The sequence below is a fragment of the Nicotiana tomentosiformis genome, chromosome 11 (assembly GCF_000390325.3).
Source record: "Nicotiana tomentosiformis chromosome 11, ASM39032v3, whole genome shotgun sequence".
Lineage (NCBI taxonomy): Eukaryota > Viridiplantae > Streptophyta > Magnoliopsida > Solanales > Solanaceae > Nicotiana > Nicotiana tomentosiformis.
In genome coordinates, this window is record NC_090822.1 from 110,259,506 (window position 1) to 110,279,444 (window position 19,939).

The 19,939-nt window shown below is 35.2% G+C and overlaps 2 long non-coding RNA genes across 2 annotated transcripts; both read left to right on the forward strand.

Annotated features, from left to right (window-relative positions):
• The first annotated feature begins 3,423 nt into the window (after positions 1–3,423).
• LOC104103951 (uncharacterized) lies at positions 3,424–4,392 on the forward strand. Its single transcript, XR_011412391.1, has 2 exons — positions 3,424–3,683; positions 4,195–4,392. It is a non-coding gene; the product is annotated as an uncharacterized lncRNA (long non-coding RNA).
• Positions 4,393–5,203: 811 nt separating this feature from the next.
• On the forward strand, positions 5,204–8,357 carry LOC104103953 (uncharacterized). Its single transcript, XR_011412233.1, has 3 exons — positions 5,204–7,153; positions 7,235–7,438; positions 8,147–8,357. It is a non-coding gene; the product is annotated as an uncharacterized lncRNA (long non-coding RNA).
• The last annotated feature ends 11,582 nt before the right edge of the window (positions 8,358–19,939 follow it).

The following is a 19,939-nucleotide window of genomic DNA, read 5'->3' on the forward strand; positions in this document are numbered from 1 at the left end:
TCATTATTCACGATTTTGAGCTCGGGTAAGGCGACTTTTAGGTGATTTTCACGGGATAACATTGGGGTAAGTATTCCTTATCCTATATTGATTATATTTCATGAATCTATACTCATTTATATCATGAATTCGTGAATTTATGGAAGAAAAATCAGATTTTTATAAAATCTTCAAAAATGTAAAATGAAGATTTGAAGGTCAATCCGATATCGGAATTCAATAATATTTGTATGGTTGAACTCGTATCAGAACGGGTGTTCAGATTTCGTGAGTTTTTTTGAGATTCGAGATGTGGGTCCCATTGTCGATTTTAAAAATGAATTTCGAATTTTAATCCGAAAAATTAGTAAATTCATATGGAATTAATTCCTACGATTCGTGTTGAGTATATTGAATTGTTTGTGACTAGATTTGAAGAGTTGGACACGAATTTGCGAGGCAAAGGTTTATTGAAATCTTGAAATTGGTTGCGAAGCGAGGTAAGTGTCGTGGTTAATTTTGACTTGAGAGAATAGACCCTTGAATTATTTGTTATGTGAAATTCATATGAACGACGTATAGGCTAGGTGACGAGTGTCTACACGTCGTCAAATTAATTGTTTACATAATTATTTGAAAAATATAAATTATTTTAAATCATGAATTAATTATTGTATTACTTGTTTCTCTTATATTCCTTGCTCAATATTATGCCTTGAATCCATGCTATAATTGCTACATGCTTATTTGATTTATGTGACTTAATTTCTACTTGACATTTAGCATACTAATTATTAAATTTCCTATTTCCTCAATTAATTGCTACGTGTCATCACTTATTTCTAAATAAATCATAATTATTGTATGCTTGTTGTCTTATAATTTCATATTAATTGTTGCATTTATTGAAGTAATTTCTTTTATAAGAATTGATAAATTATATTATTGGAGGAGTGAGTTGAACGCCGCAACATAATTGATTGAAATGAATATATTGGAGGAGTGGGTTGCACGCCGCAATAGAATTGATTGAAAGGATATATTGAGGATCGGGTTGCACGCCGCAACAAAAATGAAAATGAATATATTGTGGGATCGGGTTGCGTGCCGCAACGGAAACTGATTGAAATAATAATTGGTTATGACTGCCGAGTTGGCTTCAACTGTTGAAATGAGTTACGTATTTTATTTCTATTATTGTTGTTACTATTATTATTGCGTACAAGTTAATGTAAGTGACCTGCCTTAGCCTCGTCACTACTTCGTCGAGGTTAGGCTCGGCACTTACTGGGTACATGGGGTCGGTTGTACTCATACTACACTCTGCACTTCTTGTGCAGATACATGAGTTGGTCCCAGTGGCGTACAATAGATTTGCTCGGATTCAGCTATTCGCCGGAGACTTGAGGTATAATTGCATGGCGTTCGCAGTTCTGAAGTCCCCCTCCACTTTATAGTAGTTGTGTATTTCTTTCAGACAGCTTCATTTTCATTCATACCTCTATTTGTATTATTCTAGTAGCTCGTGCACTTGTGACACCAGTTCTAGGATGGTATTTAGACATCGCTATTATTATGGATTATTCACTTTATTTCATATTTTATTTTCGCATTTATTTTTTTGTTATTAATTAATTTAAAATTATTTAAAAATAGCTAATATTATTCTAAAGTTGGCTTGCCTAGCAAGTAAAATGTTAGGCGCCATCTCGGTCCTGAAGGTGGGAATTTCGGATCGTGACAGTATCAATTTGGTCTAAATATCAGTCTAACTTTAAATGAGTTGAGATGAGTTGAGCTCAATAAATGAGCGGTCAATAACTAGCTCAACCTTGAGCGAGTTGGACGGGTCATTTGGAGTTGGGCCAAATTTGACAGCTCTATCTCGTTCTTTTCAATAGTTGTTTCATCCTCTTGCTTTTTATCAATGCAATTTTTTTCCTTTTAAATATTTACTATTATTTACCTACCTAAACTCTCCAAACTATATTTGTTATGGCTAGGGGTATACAAAAAAAATTAATAACTGCACCAAACCGATATTCCAAGTCAAACCGGAAAAAAATCTGATTGTGATTTGGTTTGATTTAATTTGGTATTGCAAAAAACCCCCGACCATAATTGGTTTGGTTTGGTTTTAACTAAAAAAAGTCAAACCGAAACCAAACCAACCCGATAGTACATTTATATAATTTTTTAAAATATTTTACACATATAAATATTTATTGTAATGAAATTTATAAATATTTCTTAAAATTTTTCACATTTTTATCTTTTAACGTATTATTTCAAATTTGGACATAATATTCTTGAATGGTAAATACATTTTCTATCACATAAATGTATTAACTTAAACAAAGTTCAAATCAAAACTAATACTAACAAAAGAAATTCAATTCAACACTAGGAATGACGATAGTGTTGGATATCTATTTTTAAATTTTACTTTGGTTTATAATGAAAATGCATAACTTAGTTTATCTTTTTTTAAGTACTTAGTTATGTAATTAATAATATTTATTAGCTATACTTATTTGGGGGCAAGTGCACAAATAACCATTCTCAGGGATACTATTTAGAGATCAGCCAATACTTATTTTGTCTTAAAATTTTAAACTAAAAATCTTAACTTCAGGATAATTTATGACATTTTTGTCCTAGAAATTTGAACTGAAAAACTAAAATTCATTACGCACGGGCTAATTCCTAAATACAGCCCTGTAAAGTGGCTACCTAGTGTCATTTCTACACTTATTGTAGCATGACATATATTAGTATTTTTAGATTATGTTAATTTTTATTATGGCTAATTAATTAGCAATATTTGCTTTATGCAATTTTATTATCTTTGTTATTGAATATTTTAGTATAATGCTATGACTTATCTCATATTACTGTGTTATTTTCTTGGAAAATACATTATATAATTGTAATCGTACTAGGACTAAAGAAATATTTGGAGCACAAGTTACATATTTTGTGCTATGAAGACTTTACCGGAAAAGACCCCGAAAACCCGAAAAAAAATAGAAAAACCCGAGATTGAAAAATCTGACTTTATTGGTTTGATTTGGTTTATAGATTTAAAAACCCGACATCATTGATTTGGTTTGGTAATTGAAAAACCCGAACCAACCCGACCTATGTACACCCCTGGTTATGGCCCTTTAGGAGAAAAGAATTAAAAAAAGTAGAACATAAAAAGAGATCGCCATAATCCTCATGCATTTACTCCGTTCTAAACCGTTACAAAGTAAAACACAGATCATGTCCACACTTGTGCATTTACTAAGGTCTTACTCATAACAACTACCTTTAGATTTTAAGTCTTACTATCATTAATATTAATTTCCTCCCTAAAACATAATCATTAAATACTAGATTATGTACATCTCCTATAAAGTGAAGCTATACTTCTTCATTTTGCATAACAAAGAAAAATACTTAAGTGAGAAATTGTGAAAAAATGAAGCTTAAGATTTTGAAAGAAGTGGTAATTCTCATGATAATCACAACAATTATGGTTTCTTTTGTGCATGCAGATGAAGATCCATATGAAAAATGTGTTGATGAATGCTACTCAACTTGCTTTGCTGACATTTCTGGCTGTTATGAATACTGTAAACAAGATTGTAAAAACCCCAATCTTTCTTCGTCGGAATGGAAACATTGTACCATTAATGATTGTGTTAAGTATAAAGGAGGTATGTCTATATTTCTTTCTCTTTCTTCTCACTCTTTCATTTTTGGTCTCCAACCCTGTCCGGATACCCGGTTTTGGATCCTGACTAATTTAGGTTCGCCCCGCCATACAACAATAACCCAGTAGAATTTCACAAGTGAAGTTACGAAAGGGTAAACCGGTATAGTATAAGCAGACCTTAACCCTACCCCGGAGGACTAGAGAGGCTATTTCCGAAAAAATCTCGGCTCAAGAAGGCTATTAAAAGAGGACATTCTCCCTATCAATTAAATTTTCTTTTATTCTCATGATTCGAACCTGAGACTTTTGATTAAGGATGAATGAATCTTATCCATCCTATAAGAACTCTTAATGCTCATCTCTCTCAATCTATCTATCTATTTATCTAATTCTAAAATTGTGATCGATTTGGGTCTAATGTTAAGTTTGCTATGCTTTAATTTATTTTCTTGCAACAATGAATTAGGAAATCTCGTATACACGTATTAAAGAGATTTTTTTTTGTGTGACAGATAAGAAGATGATGGAGACTTGCATTATCAAATGTGCAAAGACAGCCGACAAAATCAAAGGTTGAGAAGTACTTGTAATGCTCTAGATTTATAGCTGAACACCAAGAATAGAAAGAAAAAAGAAACATGAACTAAAGTCCTTTGATGTAATAGAATGGATGTTTTTTGTTATTTTTATAAAAGTTTTACCTTTTATTAGTCGTGATTGTCTCCTTTTACGCCATGTCTCTTATTTATGTCTTGTCTTCTCTTTGTCGTGTTTTTAAAAGTAAAATTTAATTAAATCCTTTTAATCATTTATTTGGAGAACATTTCCACCGCCTTGTTGTGGTGGAATGATAAGTATTCCTTCGTCCTTAACCAGAGGTCTCGGGTTCGAGCCATGGATATGGAGTTGCCTTTATTAGGAAGCATTTTAACTCCCAATGTGAGACTTTCCGGCGCGAATCCGGATTTAATCGGACCCCAAATACGAATATCAGATACCGGAAAAAAAAAACATTAGGCCTCGTTGATCAAACATAACGACTAAAAATGAATGGTCAATCCATGTATTTTCAAAATGTCAAAAATGACATTCAATTATGATGGATTATTATAAGTTTTTTTTCTCAAAAATGATAAATTGCATAAAATACCCAATATTATTGTGTAGATATGAGTAAATTTCAGTCAATTACACAAATGATCCCTCAACTATTTAAAATTATGAATTAAAGTCACTTTTCTTTTATTCGAGGAAAGTCACTTAGCTATTTCTATTGTATATAGATGATCACTCAATCGAAATGTCAAACTTTTTGTTGAAAAAATATGATGTGGCAGTCCACATTGATTTTTTATATCACTACTAGAAAATCAACTAACGGTTCAAAGACCGTTGCTATAGAGGCTTATTGCAACGGTTGTAACCGTTACAATAAGGCAAGGTACTGTCGGCACACTTTTAATTAACTTGTACTTTTGTATATTGTAATACTACTAATTAATTAAAAGTGGAGAAGGCAAATATTAAGTTTCTCTGTCAAACCTCACGCCCAAAATCAAAGAGAAACCTCACGCCCAAAATCAAAGAAATCGATCTCTCTGTCCAGCTCTTTTCATGCCGGTGACAGTCCCACGCCGGCGACAGTCGATCCCTCCGCCAACCTCCGTTAAACCCACCAGAGTCTCAGCAAAAACACCCCATAAACTTTATTTCCTCCACAATAAAAAATCACCTCCTTCAATCAATTCGAACCATCGAATAATTTTAGGGTTTTTTTCTCGATTAATTATCTCGGTTAACACTTCAAGTTCTCACAGATCCCTAATTCTAGGTTTTTGCTCAACTCTCATAAATTTTCTGATTTACTTTGCATTCTCTTCTTCTACTCCTTTTGTAATTTCACAACAGTTGAGCCCTAATTCGCAGATTCCATTCCTCACTGAAGAAGAAATTGCCGCTGGTAGCTGTGGAATAAATATCACTATAAGTTTTTAAAAGTATTTTTAACAAAATTTGGGATAAATATCACTGGTTGTGTGTATGAATCAAGCTTTCAGTTTGAGTGTTCCGCTGGTAGTTGCATTGAAATACGCATGTTGATACTTGCTTTTGAGTTGATCAATATATCAACTATAGCAAACATGAATTAATCTTATTGTATTGGTAGAAGTGTCAGCATTGTATATTTATTTGTGGTCAATTATTTTGAACTATGACTCGACAAGTTTCCAGTTGATGAAACGTAGATAGGACGGCCTTACTCTAGGGTTACTAGTACTCTAGGATCTTAAACATACTCGTTGTTGCTTAGTATTATAAGTATAACATGTTATGGCTGACTACAATATATTGATGATGTAGAAATTTTTTCCATCATCAGTGTTGATCTACTTGTAGCTGAAGTTGTATATAATCTTTCATGATTTGATTAGTGTAAAATTTATACTAAATCTATAAAAAGAAATTACACGTAAAAGAGAATTAATAATGAAAGTATCATTTGGAGCTAACCTTTCATGATCTGGTCACCTCATATGCAAATTCTCAAGGTTTGTTTCTATAGAAAACACTTTGAAGTAACTGAGTATATTTCAGGAAAACCAACATCCTAACTATTTTGTTAAAAAACATCAGAAGAAAAAGACATTTTAATTTCCTAAGGTGGCATTTGATGGGTTTGGGGTTTGATTTATGTTTGGTTTTGGGAGAATCAGTTTTGACTTTGGCTTTTGAAATAATTTGCATATTTTGGATTTGTTTGTATAAAAATTGGTTTGCACACCTATTGTGTGTGAAAATATCACTAAACCTAAACGGATTAATATGGGTGAATAAGGTAATTTAAAGCCAACTAGACTGAATTATTAAAAAAAATTGTTTAATCTTGTAACTATGTTGCCAAGAAGGATGAATAGTCATTTTAGTTCCAACAAGAATTAAACTCCACTGTCTTGCTTCATGTACTCTATTTTTTCCACTTTTTTGGTTGTTCAATTTTAGCGTGTTCTTTTTTGTCGAACTTTGCTGTAACATGTTCTTCAAATACGTGAAGATCAAAGAAAATGTTATAGATTCTTACTGTGAAAATCAAGTAAATGATGAGACATATGTCACCAAATTCAAGTAAGAACTTAGGTAAATAAAATGGAGACAAGGGCGGGCAAATAGAGAACAATTGGTTTTTGTTACTGCAAAGACTATGTGTGTCATCATGAATTATTTGAATTGAAAATTTTTTAGGTATCAGTTCTAACATGAGTAAATTATTTATGCATTACGTAAGTGTATTAACCGTCAAACAAATGTATATTAAAGTAGAGTAAGGAATCAGCTCATTGGTCCAACTGAAGCAGTTGTAAAAAAGTTTGGTAGCTCATCGGCACATTGGCAAGGAATGGGACCTTATGTCCGCTAAATGTATTTAATTGGAGGAAACTAGACACAAAAGATCATATGTGGAACTATATCAAGGTTTGAAATTCTCAATTTTCAATAAGCGTGGATGATATTTCATATTTTTTTACACTAACCTAATTGCACCAAAATTTGTAGGCAAAATCTGACATCCTAGAGGATGCGAAAATATAGGTTTTTCATTCAATTCAGGTAGCTTGGAGAAAGTATAAGAATCAATTGAAGAAAGATCACTTTGAAGCCTATCTGAATGACGAGCTTCAAATGGAGAATTGACCTGTAGATGTTTCGGAATCTCACTTTAAGGATTTTCTTAACTATTGGAACTCCGATTCCCACAAGGTAAACTTGAGAGAAGGATTAATATTTACTTTAATCTTGTGAATTCAATCAAGTAATCACTAGTCATATTGAAACTGAATCAATGCGTACATAGGAGTTACATGCCAGAAAGAAACCACTACTTGTTTAAAGTAGTAAACCACTACTATATCTGGTTCATTACAGCTAAATGAATCAAGTATAAGATGCAGAAAAGACTGTAACCAACAATTGTCCTCTGTTTAAATGCTACTGTAGCAACACTACTTAAAACAAGGGGAGGAAAAAAGAAAGAAAAATCAACTATGTAACCTATCACAATTTACTCCTATCTATGAACCTGCTATTCATGCATATGTACAGCTATGAAATGTTGCTGATTAATATTCAAATAAATCTTTTACTGTTGATTGAGTTTACTTTTGAAAGACGAGCAATGCAAGTGCACGACGCCTTGTGTGTGTTGATTCAATAGCCTGCACAGTGCTATTGTCATCCCCTAGAAGAACTTGAGGCTCCTTTTCTAAGGAAGATTCTCTGGAATGATTGAGAAAATTCTCTACTGTGAATTTTGTTTCTACTCTTTCCAATTATGATGGAACCGGAAAGGCCATTATGATTTTCCCATTTAACACGAAGTTTAATTGAATTGCTTGCTTTTCTGTTGATGCTTGCTTGAATTGTCAACTAGTTCCTAAAGGTAATGACTTTATTTATCCTTTTTTGTAGGTGAAGAAAATATAAAAGGGAAGACGAAGACAGGGACGATCTAGACGTTACTTAAGAAGATTCTTGAATTATTGTTGGAATTTAGATGTTTTAGGAATATTGGTATGGAATATTTTGAAGCTTATGTTAACTCTTGAATTGTAAAACTTATGCACTTGGGTTTGAACATTTTGCTTTGATGGATATTACTATATAGCTTGTTGGACAATTATTTTGGATTGCAAAAGTTTATGAGTAGTTTATTATGCGACTTATATAAATTTTGGTGTATTAAAATTTATAATTGTGCAACAAGGTGTATATATCATAGTTAAGTTGTTTCATAGCTTACCAGAACCGTTGCAATAGGATAAAAATATATTTCAATAGATAGTGTAAACCGTTGCAATAGGTCATGCAATCCGTTCCTATAGTAACCGTTGCAATATGAAAAAACGTAACAATAGCATTAGAAAACCGTTGTGATATCTTTAAATAACCGTTGCCATAACTTAAGTGTTGCATTAAAACTAATGGTGACGGTTTTGAACCGTTGCAATAGAGGAAAAATAAGCGTTCCATCAGAAAGAGGAATAACCGTTACGATAGATGGTCCTATCGCAACAGTTATTACAACCGTTACGCGAACCGTAGCTTCAGAGATATTGGCACGCGACCTGGTGGAACGGTTGCTAAACCATTGCACTAGATCAATGGTAACAGTTTACATGTCTATTGCAACGATTTTTCATGCGTTGCCATAGGCTGATTTTCTCGTAGTGTATTTGTAGACCAAATACAATAATTAACACCCAAAAAACATAGAAAATTTGCCCATACACTTAACCCGACCCACTAAAAATAAAAATTTCACCACTAAATAAAATCAAACACTGTAACGCATCCCCTTTGTGAATGCATCCCTCTCCTTATGAAAAGCATATTTCTTCTTCTTCTTCTTTCATGGTTTTACTCTAGTTTAATAAAATAATAATGGGTACGAGGTTAAAGACTAAGGACTAGAGTGACTTGCGTTCTTCTTTTCTTAATGACCTGTATTCTTCTTTTCACGATTTTTTCTCTACTTTTTATAAAATAATAAAGGGTGCGAGATTAAGGACTAGAGTGAAACTATGGGGAGGGGGGGGGGGGGGCATTTGCAATATGGATGCATTTTAGTGTTTGATTTTATTTAGTGGGTGAATTTTTAATTTTAGCGGGTTAGGTTGGGTGTGTGGGTGGATTTTTTATGTATTGTTTGGGTGTTAATTATTTTATTTGGTCAAAAAATATAAAAATAAATTTATATGGATTGCCACATCATATTTTCATATCGTAAAGTTTGATTATTCCTGTTGAGTGACCGTTTATGTGCAATAGGAATAATTGAGTGACTTTCCTATTACAAATGAAAGAAAAATGATTTTAGCCTATAATTTTGGATAGTTGAGTGATCATATGAGTAATGGACTCTAAATTTCATCTAGATGTCCTAATATTCACATCAATAATCTTTTACGTGAAATAAAGGCTCATTTGAATTAAATTTTCAGGTGGTTTCCAAATTTTTGAAATATCATACCACCTATATATTATATTAACTTTCAAATCTGTTACTTTTTATTTTCAAAAATAATTACATAATTTTTTTAATAAATAATTAGATGGTTTACGCAAAATTGACTAGTTGAAGTAAAATTCCAACATTAGCAAAAGTACAAGTATAAAATGGATCAATACGTATTTAAAATTTGAAGCTATACGTAGTAAAAGCTCCACAAAGCAAAATGAAATTTTGAAAATCAAAAGAAAAATGTTAAAGAAGAAAAAAGAGAGGCATGAAATCTTAATCTATACAATATTACGCATGATTATTGATTATGGAAAAAAGTAAACATTATAATTCATACTATTTGATTGTCATTTTTGGCCTTTTGAGTATTTCGTCGTTAATTATCTCATTTGGCATTTGACTTTGAAGTCAAAGGGGAATAATTATCTTGACTTAGATGCTACCGTTTAGATAAAACCTCCTGAGATAAGATAGAAGATTGAAAACACAATTTTGTGCAAAAACAAATGTCTATTCAACTATCCGGTCTTTAATTTATAAATGAAGACATCTCTAGAATACTTAAGTTCGCCATTCAAAAAACTTGAACGTAAAAAGATTGTCAACGAGTAGAGATGCTCTAATGAAATTTGTTACTCTACGAAGAATCTCTGAAAATTTAAAAAGGAAGAAGACGTGTGCCGTTCTTACAAAAAACATGAGACGTCCTTTAAAAATCTGTCACGACCCAAATCTCATATGTCGTGATGACGCCTATCGTAATACTAGGCAAGCCGACAATCACAGTAAATCACGTATCTTTACATTTGAAAATATAATAAAATAAGCTTAAGAGTAAAATCTCATAAATAACTTATAAGGAAACACCGCGACTCAATATAAAATCCCCCAAAATTCGGATGTCACTGAGTACATGAGTATCTAAATGACAATATAGTCTGACTGCTAAGACACTATCTAGAAAGATAAAATAGTGCAAATAACTGAAAAAGAAGGAGAGTCAAGGTCTGCGGACGCCAAGGCAGCTACCTCGATTGCAACGCCCCGTTCAACGACTTAAGGTCCCGAGCAACTTTGTAATATGTATTATGACTTGCGTGTATGGTCGAATTTGATTTTCGGAAGATTCGGAATTTAATTGAAAGAACAACTCTCATTTTTGAAGCTTAAATGAAAAGAGTTGACCGGAGTTTGACTTTTGAGCAAACGACTCCGTAATAGAATTTTAATGATTCTAATAGTTTTGTATGGTGATTTCGGATTTGGGCGTATGCTCGGATTTGGATTTGGAAGTCCGTAGGACAATTCGAAGCATTTTGGCGAAAGTTGGAAAATAAAATTTTTTTGGAAAGTTTGACCGGGAGTTAACTTTATTGATATCGGGGGTCAAAATTCGATTCTAAAAATTAGAACAGCTCCATTATGTCATTTAATAATTTGAAGTCATTCCGGATTGATTTGGTATGTTTCGCGCAAATTATAGAATTTGAAAAATTCATAAACTCATAATTCGATTTAAGGTGCGATTCGTAGTTTTGATGTTATTTGATATGATTTGAGGCCTCGAGCAGGTCCGTGTTATGTTACGAGACTTATTGGTATATTTGGACAAGGTCCCGAATGGCTCGAATGAGTTTCAGATCGTTTGGCGCCTTGTTGAAGCTGTTGAAATTTTTGTTGGCAGAAGCTGTTTTTGGCAGCAACTGGTGCAATCACGTTGAAAATTTGGAGGCTTATATCTCGAAATTTATAAGGAATCTGGAAATTTTCAAAACATAAAAGTTGTAGCTTTTGAGTCTAGTTTCTAGAAATATAAACCATTTATTATTTGGATATTTGTACAGAAAGTTATGATTGATTAACCAAAACCTAGTACTGCAGTTATTTTGCATGACAGTGTGCATTGCAAAAATTTCTGTTGCACATGACTGACTTTGGAATCTTATATCTCATAATCTATAAGGAATTTAGCGATGATACAAAAATGAAAGTTGTAGCCCTTTGTATTTAGTTTTCAAAAATTTAAGTTGTTTGGCAGTTGGAGTTGGGTACAAAAATTATGGTTGATACACTACAAGCTATCTAGGAAGAGGTTTTGGAAGAGTTTGGTGTTTTGAGCATAAGCATGTAATGATCCAAATGTCCATTTTTAGTTCTAGAGATCGAAGATCGATTTCGAGACTTCCAAAAGTTTGCTAATGAATTATAGGAATGATCTGGAATATTTGGTCTAATTTCATCAAGTCGCGATTGGGTTTTTAGCATGAAACATGAGTTAGTAAACGAGCGAAATTGGTATCACATTGAGAAAATGAGCTCCGAATTGAGTTTCAATTGAACGAGTATGTTCGTATTATTATTTGTGACTCATAAGAATAAGAATCGTCGAATTCCGAGTTTGTATGAAGGAGTTAGAGCCTTTTTAGTGAAACATTAATTGTTGGTGTAAACATTTCTGGTGCGCACCTTTAGCGACAAGATTTGGCAATTTTAGCGACGGGAATTGGACTTTTAGCGACCAAAATAGTGTTTTTATTGGGCAGAAACTTAAGGACCAAAAATGGTCATTTTCTTCATTTCGTTTTGGATTTTTGGAGCACGGTTCTTGGGCGATTTTGAGAATTTCTTCAAGACTTCAACTTGAGTAAGTGTCCTATATCCAAAAGTGATTATATTTCATAAATCTATGGTTATTCATCATTTAATTCGGATTTAAATGGAAGAAATTGTGATTTTTGTAAAATCTTTCAAAACCGAAAAATTTAGATTTGGAGGCCGAGTTGTTATCGGAATTTGATAAAATTGGTATGGTTGAACTCGTATCGGAATGGGTGTTCGGATTTCATGAAAATTCTGCCAGGTTCTGAGATACTGTTCTCGCGTTGACTTTGGTTGACTTTTTAAATGTGAAATTCTTAGTCGACGTTTTAGTATCCGAAATTATTTCCGATGAATTTTAATGAAGTTATATAATTAATTTTGATAGATTTGAGCTGTTCGGAGGTCAATTCAAGCAAGAAGGCGATTTTGGAATATCGGCCTAACTTCAAAAAGATAAGTATCTTGCCTAACCTTGAGTGGGGAAATTACCCCTTAGGCATTGAGTCTTATGTGGATATTGTGTGATTAGAAGCCGTGTACGCGAGGTGACGAGTACGTACTTGATTTATATGTGCAAATTATATCGGTTGAAATTCATAGACGCCCTTATGTATTAAATTAAAAAATTATTGGAACTTAGTAAGTCCTTGAGTTGTCATGCCTCATTCCTTGTTTGTCGAATTTGTATTTTATATGATAATTTGGTATTATTGTCACTTGGATTTTTATGTGAATTTCGTGTGTTGTTGATTTGATATTTTTCTTGGAATTAAATTCATTATGGAATTCTTATCTGCAAATAATTATTAAATAAGTTTAAAATGAGGCATTAATTTATATTTATTAAAATTTAGATTAATGAAGGTGTTGTCCTATGCTGAGTTACTTTTTCATCTCTGTTGTTGTTTTGAGGTTTTATATACGTTGTGTGGAGCCTTGTGCTATTTGTTGATAAATTTAATGATTTTCTATATATTTGGAATTGGTTGTGGTCATTGGGCAAATTGTGATATGAATTGATTGTGTTGTGTTGTTGTGATAATAGTTCGTGTAAATTGTTGTGTGATTTGAGTTATTATTATGAGGATATAAGGGTAGCATTTCGCTGTTGATATTATGTGGGTATAAAGGTGGCATTTCACTGTGGTTATGTGTGCTGGATATTGTCTGGGCGGAGTGATAAGGGTGGCTATTATACGGAGCGACAAGGGCGGCTATAGGAGCAATAAGGGCGGCTATGGGAGCGATAAGGGTGGCTAGCGGAGAGATAAGGATGGCTATTGTCAGGGATGATATGTGATGATGTGAGATTATTGTGTTGGTGATTTTTATGTGATGTTATGATTTTTCTTGTGTTTATCCTTATATCTTGTGCAACTTATCTTGTTGTTTTGGTAAACTTGATAATAGTCTGATCTATGTTGAAATCGTGAGCCTGTGGCTATTGCCGGGCAGATAATGTTATATGGGATCGGGTTACACGCCGCAACAGATATGATTAATATTATATGGGATCGGGTTGCACGCCGCAACAGATATGATTAATGTTATATGGGATCGGGTTGCACACCGCAACAGATATGATTAATGTTATATGGGATCGCGTTGCATGCCGCAACAAATATGAAATGCGGGCACGAGGTGTCAAGGGAAAATATGATGCTTTTTATTATTGGCACGTGAACTGTCCGTGCAGATGATGATTTAAATATGGGCACGAGGTGTCGTGGAAATATGAAAGTGGGCTGAGACCTGTGTTACGAAAAATATGAAAGTGGGCTGAGACCCGTATTTTATGATTATGAAATGAGGTGTCACGGGGTGACTTTTATTTAAAAGAATATTATATTCGAAAGATATTTATTTGAAAGAATTATATTCGATAGATATCTATTTGAAATAATTATATTTGAAAGATATTTATTTGAAGGAAGTATATTCGAAATATATTTATTAGAAAAGATCATATTCTAGAGATTTTTATTGAAAAACTTATAGATGAAAGATGTATATTTTGAAGGGCTTGATTATTGGTTATACTTGTGTTCATTATCTGTTTGAGCAATATTTATGGAGTTCTTGCCACTTTGCTGTTTACATCACTAGTTGATTATTGTTGCTATCACTGCTATTTATTTTTTATTATTTTTGTATACTATATTGCACAGGTTATTAGACTAGTGAGTGTCTTGCCTGTACCTCGTCACTACTCTACCGAGGTTAGTCTTGATACTTACTGGGTACCGACTGTGGTATACTCATACTACACTTTTGCACATTTTTGTGCAGAGCCAGGTATTGAAGATATCGGACTCGGACAAAGTTAGAGTGTGATCGCAAGGACTTAAGGTAGAGCTACTTAGTCGTCACAGTCCCTTGGAGTCTTTCCATTTTTATTGTACTGTTAAATTTTTATTCGAACAATATTGTATATTCGCTCCTCGAGATCATTCCATGTATTCAGTTAGAGTTCGTGACTCAGTATTACCGGTCTTGGGAGTTGTTTGAATATTTTCGCTGTTGGTTTTGACACTTTATTAAATTATATATTTCAAAAACAAAATAGCTTGAATTGTTATTACAATTTGCTTACCTAGTCTTAGAGACTAAGTGCCATCACGAGGCCTGTGGTATGATTTTGGGTCGTGACATCGATATTCTCCAACAGATAAAAGCTCCAAAGCTGCAGTCGTCGTACCTCGAAGTACCTGGATCTGCACACGAAGTGCAGAGTGTAGTATAAGTACAACCGACCCAATGTACTATCACGACCCAAACATCCCTCCGAGACATGTCGTGACGACACCTAGTCTCTACGACTAGGTAAGCCTAACAGATTGCGGAAATATCAATAATAGAAGCAAAACAAAACAGCTAACTACATTAGATACTAAATAACCAATAATATTGTCGCTCGGCATATACAATAACTAAAACACTAGACGTACAAAGTTTTCCCAAAACCCAGAACATCGTGAATCACAAACTACAGAAGGAAAGCCGAGTATCTCTATACATCAGAGTCTAACAAAAGAAATACAAAAGATTAGGGACATGGGGAAGAGTAGAAAGGGACTCCGAGGTTTGCGGACGCGGAAGATGTACCTTGAAGTCTCCAAACCTGTCTCGGCTCACTGATAATGCGACTGGTAATGAATACCTGGATCTGCACACGAAAACATATGTAGAAGAGTAGCATGAGTACACCACAATTGGTACCCAGTAAGTACCAAGCCTAATCTCGATCGAGTAGTGACGAGGTCAGGTCAGGCCCACTGGTATATAATAAATAAGCAGGAGAATATAACAATATAATAAGAGACTGGAATTTAAACAAAGAGAACATAGCAAAGTAGCAACGCAGAACACAGGGATGAACAGCAGGGGATCTCCCGAGATACCGTCTCGTAGTCCCAAAATAAAAATGCAAGGAGATCTTCCGAGGTACCGCCTCGTAGTCTCAAAAGTAAACACGCAGGGAGAACTCCCGAGGAACCGCCTCAGAGTCTCAAAAGTAAATATGCAGGGGGAACTCCCAAGGAACTACCTCATAGTCTCAAAAGTAAATGTGCAGGGAGAACTCCCGAGGAACCGCCTCGTAGTCTCAAAAGTAAATATGCAGGGGGATCTCCCGAGATACCATCTCGTAGTCCCAAAATAAATATGCAACTCAAACAAATGAATATAACAGTTACAACAAGAAACCTACAATTTAGACTAAGTACAAATCAAGAAAGAAGCAGGACTTACTAAACATACTGCAAAGAGTTCAAATTGGCAATTAGGACATGTAGACATGTTATTCTAGGCTAACAGGATAACTACACATGCTAGTATACTCAGATAAGATGAACACATGCTATTACTTAGTAAAAACCATGTTTTTTCACAAATAGCCCGCGTACGCACTCGTCACCTCGCGTACACGGCGCTCACATATCATAACAAAACCAAATCCTAAGGGGATTTCCCCCACACAAGGTTAGGCAAGCCACTTTCCTTGAACTAAGCTCAATCAATCAGTAAGAATTCCCTTTCTTTGATTATCCGACTCTGAATGACCCAAATCTAGCCAAAAACAATTACATATCATGAATACAACTATAATAGACTAATCTAATTAATGAAATCAAGACTTTAACAAAAATTCCGAAATTCATCCTAAAAAGTTGACCCGGGCCCACGTCTCGAAATCTAGTAAAAGTCACAAAATATGAACACCTATTTACTCACGAGTTCACTCGTACCAAAATTATCCAAATCCGATATCAAAATCCGAATCAAAACTCAAAAATTTGGTTGAAGAATTTCTCCCATTTCCCCCAATATTTTCAATCTAAATCCGAAATTAAAGGATGGAATTAATGATAGATTAGTGAGATATAACCAAAAATAAGTGAACATGCGCAGAAGAGTAGCATGAGTACACCACGATTGGTACCCAGTAAGTGCCAAGCCTAACCTCGGTCGAGTAGTGACGAGGTCAGGTCAGGCCCACTGGTGTATAATAAATAAGCAGGAGAATATAACAATATAATAAGAGACTGGAATTTAAACAAAGAGAACATAGCAAAGTAGCAACGTAGGACACAGGGATAAACAGCAGGGGATCTCCCGAGATACCGTCTCGTAGTCCCAAAATAAAAATGCAAGAAGTTCTACCGAGGTACCGCCTCGTAGTCTCAAAAGTAAACATACAGGGAGAACTCTCGAGGAACCGCCTCGTAGTCTCAAAAGTAAATATGCAGGGAGAACTCCCGAGGAACCGCCTCGTAGTCTCAAAAGTAAATATACCAGGGGATCTCCCGAGATACCATCCCGTAATCCCAAAATAAATACGCAACTCAAAAAAATGAATATAACAGTTACAATAAGAAACCTACAATTTAGACTAAGTACAAGTCAAGAAAGAAGCATGACTTACAAAACATGCTGCACAGAGTTCAAATAGTCAATTAGGACACGTAGACATGCTATTATAGGCTAACAGGATAACTACACATGCTAGTATACTCAAATAAGATAAAAACAGGCTATTACTCAGTAAAAATCATGTTTTTTCACAAATAGCCCGCGTACGCACTCGTCACCTCACACACACAACGCTCACATATCATAACAACACAAAATCCTAAGGGGATTTCCCCCACACAAGGTTAGGCAGGCCACTTACCTTGAATCAAGCTCAATCAATTAGTAAGAATGCCCTTTCCTCGATTATCCGAGTTTGAATGACCCAAATCTAGCCAAAAATAATTACATATCATAAATACAACTATAATAAACTAATCTAATTAATGAAATCAAGATTTTAACAAAAATTCCAAAATTCGTCCTAAAAAGTCGACCTAGGCCCACGTCTCGGAATCAGGTAAAAATCACAAAATATGAACACCTATTTACTCACGAGTTCACTCGTACCAAAATCATCCAAATCCGACATCAAAATCCGAATAAAAACTTAAAAACTTGGTTGAAGAATTTCTCCCATTTTCCCCAATATTTTCAACCCAAATCCGAAATTAAAGGATGGAATTAATGATAGATTATTAGGATATAACCAAAAACAAGTGAAGAATCATTACCCAATCGATGTCTCTGAAAATTCCTCTAAATCTCGTCAAAATCCGAGCTCACTATCTCAAGTTTTGCTAAAAATAGCTTAACCCTCGATTTTGGAATGTTATATTCTTCCCAGGTGCTCATACTACGCGATCACAAAATTTCCCACGCGATCGCATAGAACAAAATTCCAACAGCTTTAAAACATGTTATGCGAACACGTCACCTCACCCGCGATCGCGTACCAGTGACTGCATAATCCTACGCGATCGCGTAACACTCCGCGCGACCGCATAGAGTAAATCCTCCCACTGCCCAGGTCCTCTCTTCCTCACTACGAACGTGTAACTGGCTATGCGTTCGCGTATCAATGGCCACGCAAACTTCGAGATCACGGACGAGCTATTGCGATCGCATAGAACAAAAAGGTGACTGCGTAATTCAAGGCTTCGCGATCACGTCTCCTCCTACCTGACCGCATAAGAGGAAACCAGTAACTGAAAACACCAGAAATTTCTGAAATCTTTCAAGTCCAAAACTAGTCCGTTAACCACCCGGAATCCACCCGAGGTCCCCGGGACCTCAACCAAACATACCAACAAGTCCTAAAACATCATACGAACTTAGTCGAGCCCTCAAATCACATCAAACAATGCTAGAAATATGAATCACCCTCCAATTCAAACTTAATGAACTTAAAACTTCAAATTTCTATAACTGATGCCGAAACCTATCAAACCACGTCCGATTGACCCCATATTTTGCACACAAGGCATATTCAATATTACGGACCTACTCCAACTTCCGGAATCAAAATCGAAATCCGACCCCGATATTAAAAAGTCCACTCCCGGTCAAAATCTCCAAAAATTCGACTTTCGCCAATTCAAGCCTAAATCAGCTACAGACCTCAAATTCACAGTTCGGACACGCTCCTAAGTCCAAAATCATCCAACAGAGCTAACTGAACCGACGGAACTCTATTCCAGAGTCGCCTTTACACAGTTCCAATTACGGACAAAATCCTAAGACTTAAACTTCCGTTTAGGGACTAAGTATCCCAAAACACCCCAAAAACCAAAACAAAACCTCCCGGCAAGTCACATAAGCTGAAACAGATACGAGAAAAATAGTAAATAGAAGATCGGGGCTATAACTCTCAAAACGACCGGCCGAGTCGTTACATCCTCCCCCTCTTAAAACAATCGTTCATCCTCGAACGAGCATAGAGACATACCTAAAGTGATGAATAGATGAGGATAACGTCTGCGCATATCCTGCTCGGTCTCCCAAGTCGCCTCCTCGACCGGCTGACCCCTCCACTGAACCTTCACAGGAGCAATGTTCTTTAACCTCAGCTTTCGAACCTGCCTGTCCAAAATAGGCACTGGCTCCTCAATATAAGATAGATCCTTACCTAACTGGACGGAGCTGAAACCCAGCACATGGGACGAATCACCGTAATACTTCCGGAGCATAGAAATATGGAATACTGAATGAACTCCTGCTATCCTGGGAGGTAAGGCAAGCTCATAAGCAACCTCTCCAACTCGTCGCAATACCTCAAATGGACCAATGAACCTTGGGCTCAGCTTGCCTTTCTTCCTGAACCTCATAACGCCCTTCATAGGCAAAACCAGGAGTAAGACCCGCTCTCCAACCATGAATGCAACATCGCGAACCTTCCGATCCGTATAACTCTTCTGTCTAGACTGGGCTGTGCGAAGTCAATCTTGAATCACCTTCACCTTATCCAGGGCATCCTAAACCAAGTCTGTACCCAATAATCTAGCCTCGCCCGGCTCAAAATAACCTACTGAAGACCGACATCGCCTACCATACAGAGCCTCATACGGTGCCATCTGGATGCTCGACTGATAACTGTTATTGTAGGCAAACTCCGCAAGTGGCAAGAACTGATCCCAAGAATCTTCAAAATCTATCACACACACACGGAACATATCCTCTAATATCTGAATAGTGCTTGGACTGCCCATTCGTCTGAGGGTAAAATGTTGTGCTCAACTCAAACCGAGTACCCAACTCCTGCTGTACAGCCTTCTAGAACAGTGATGTAA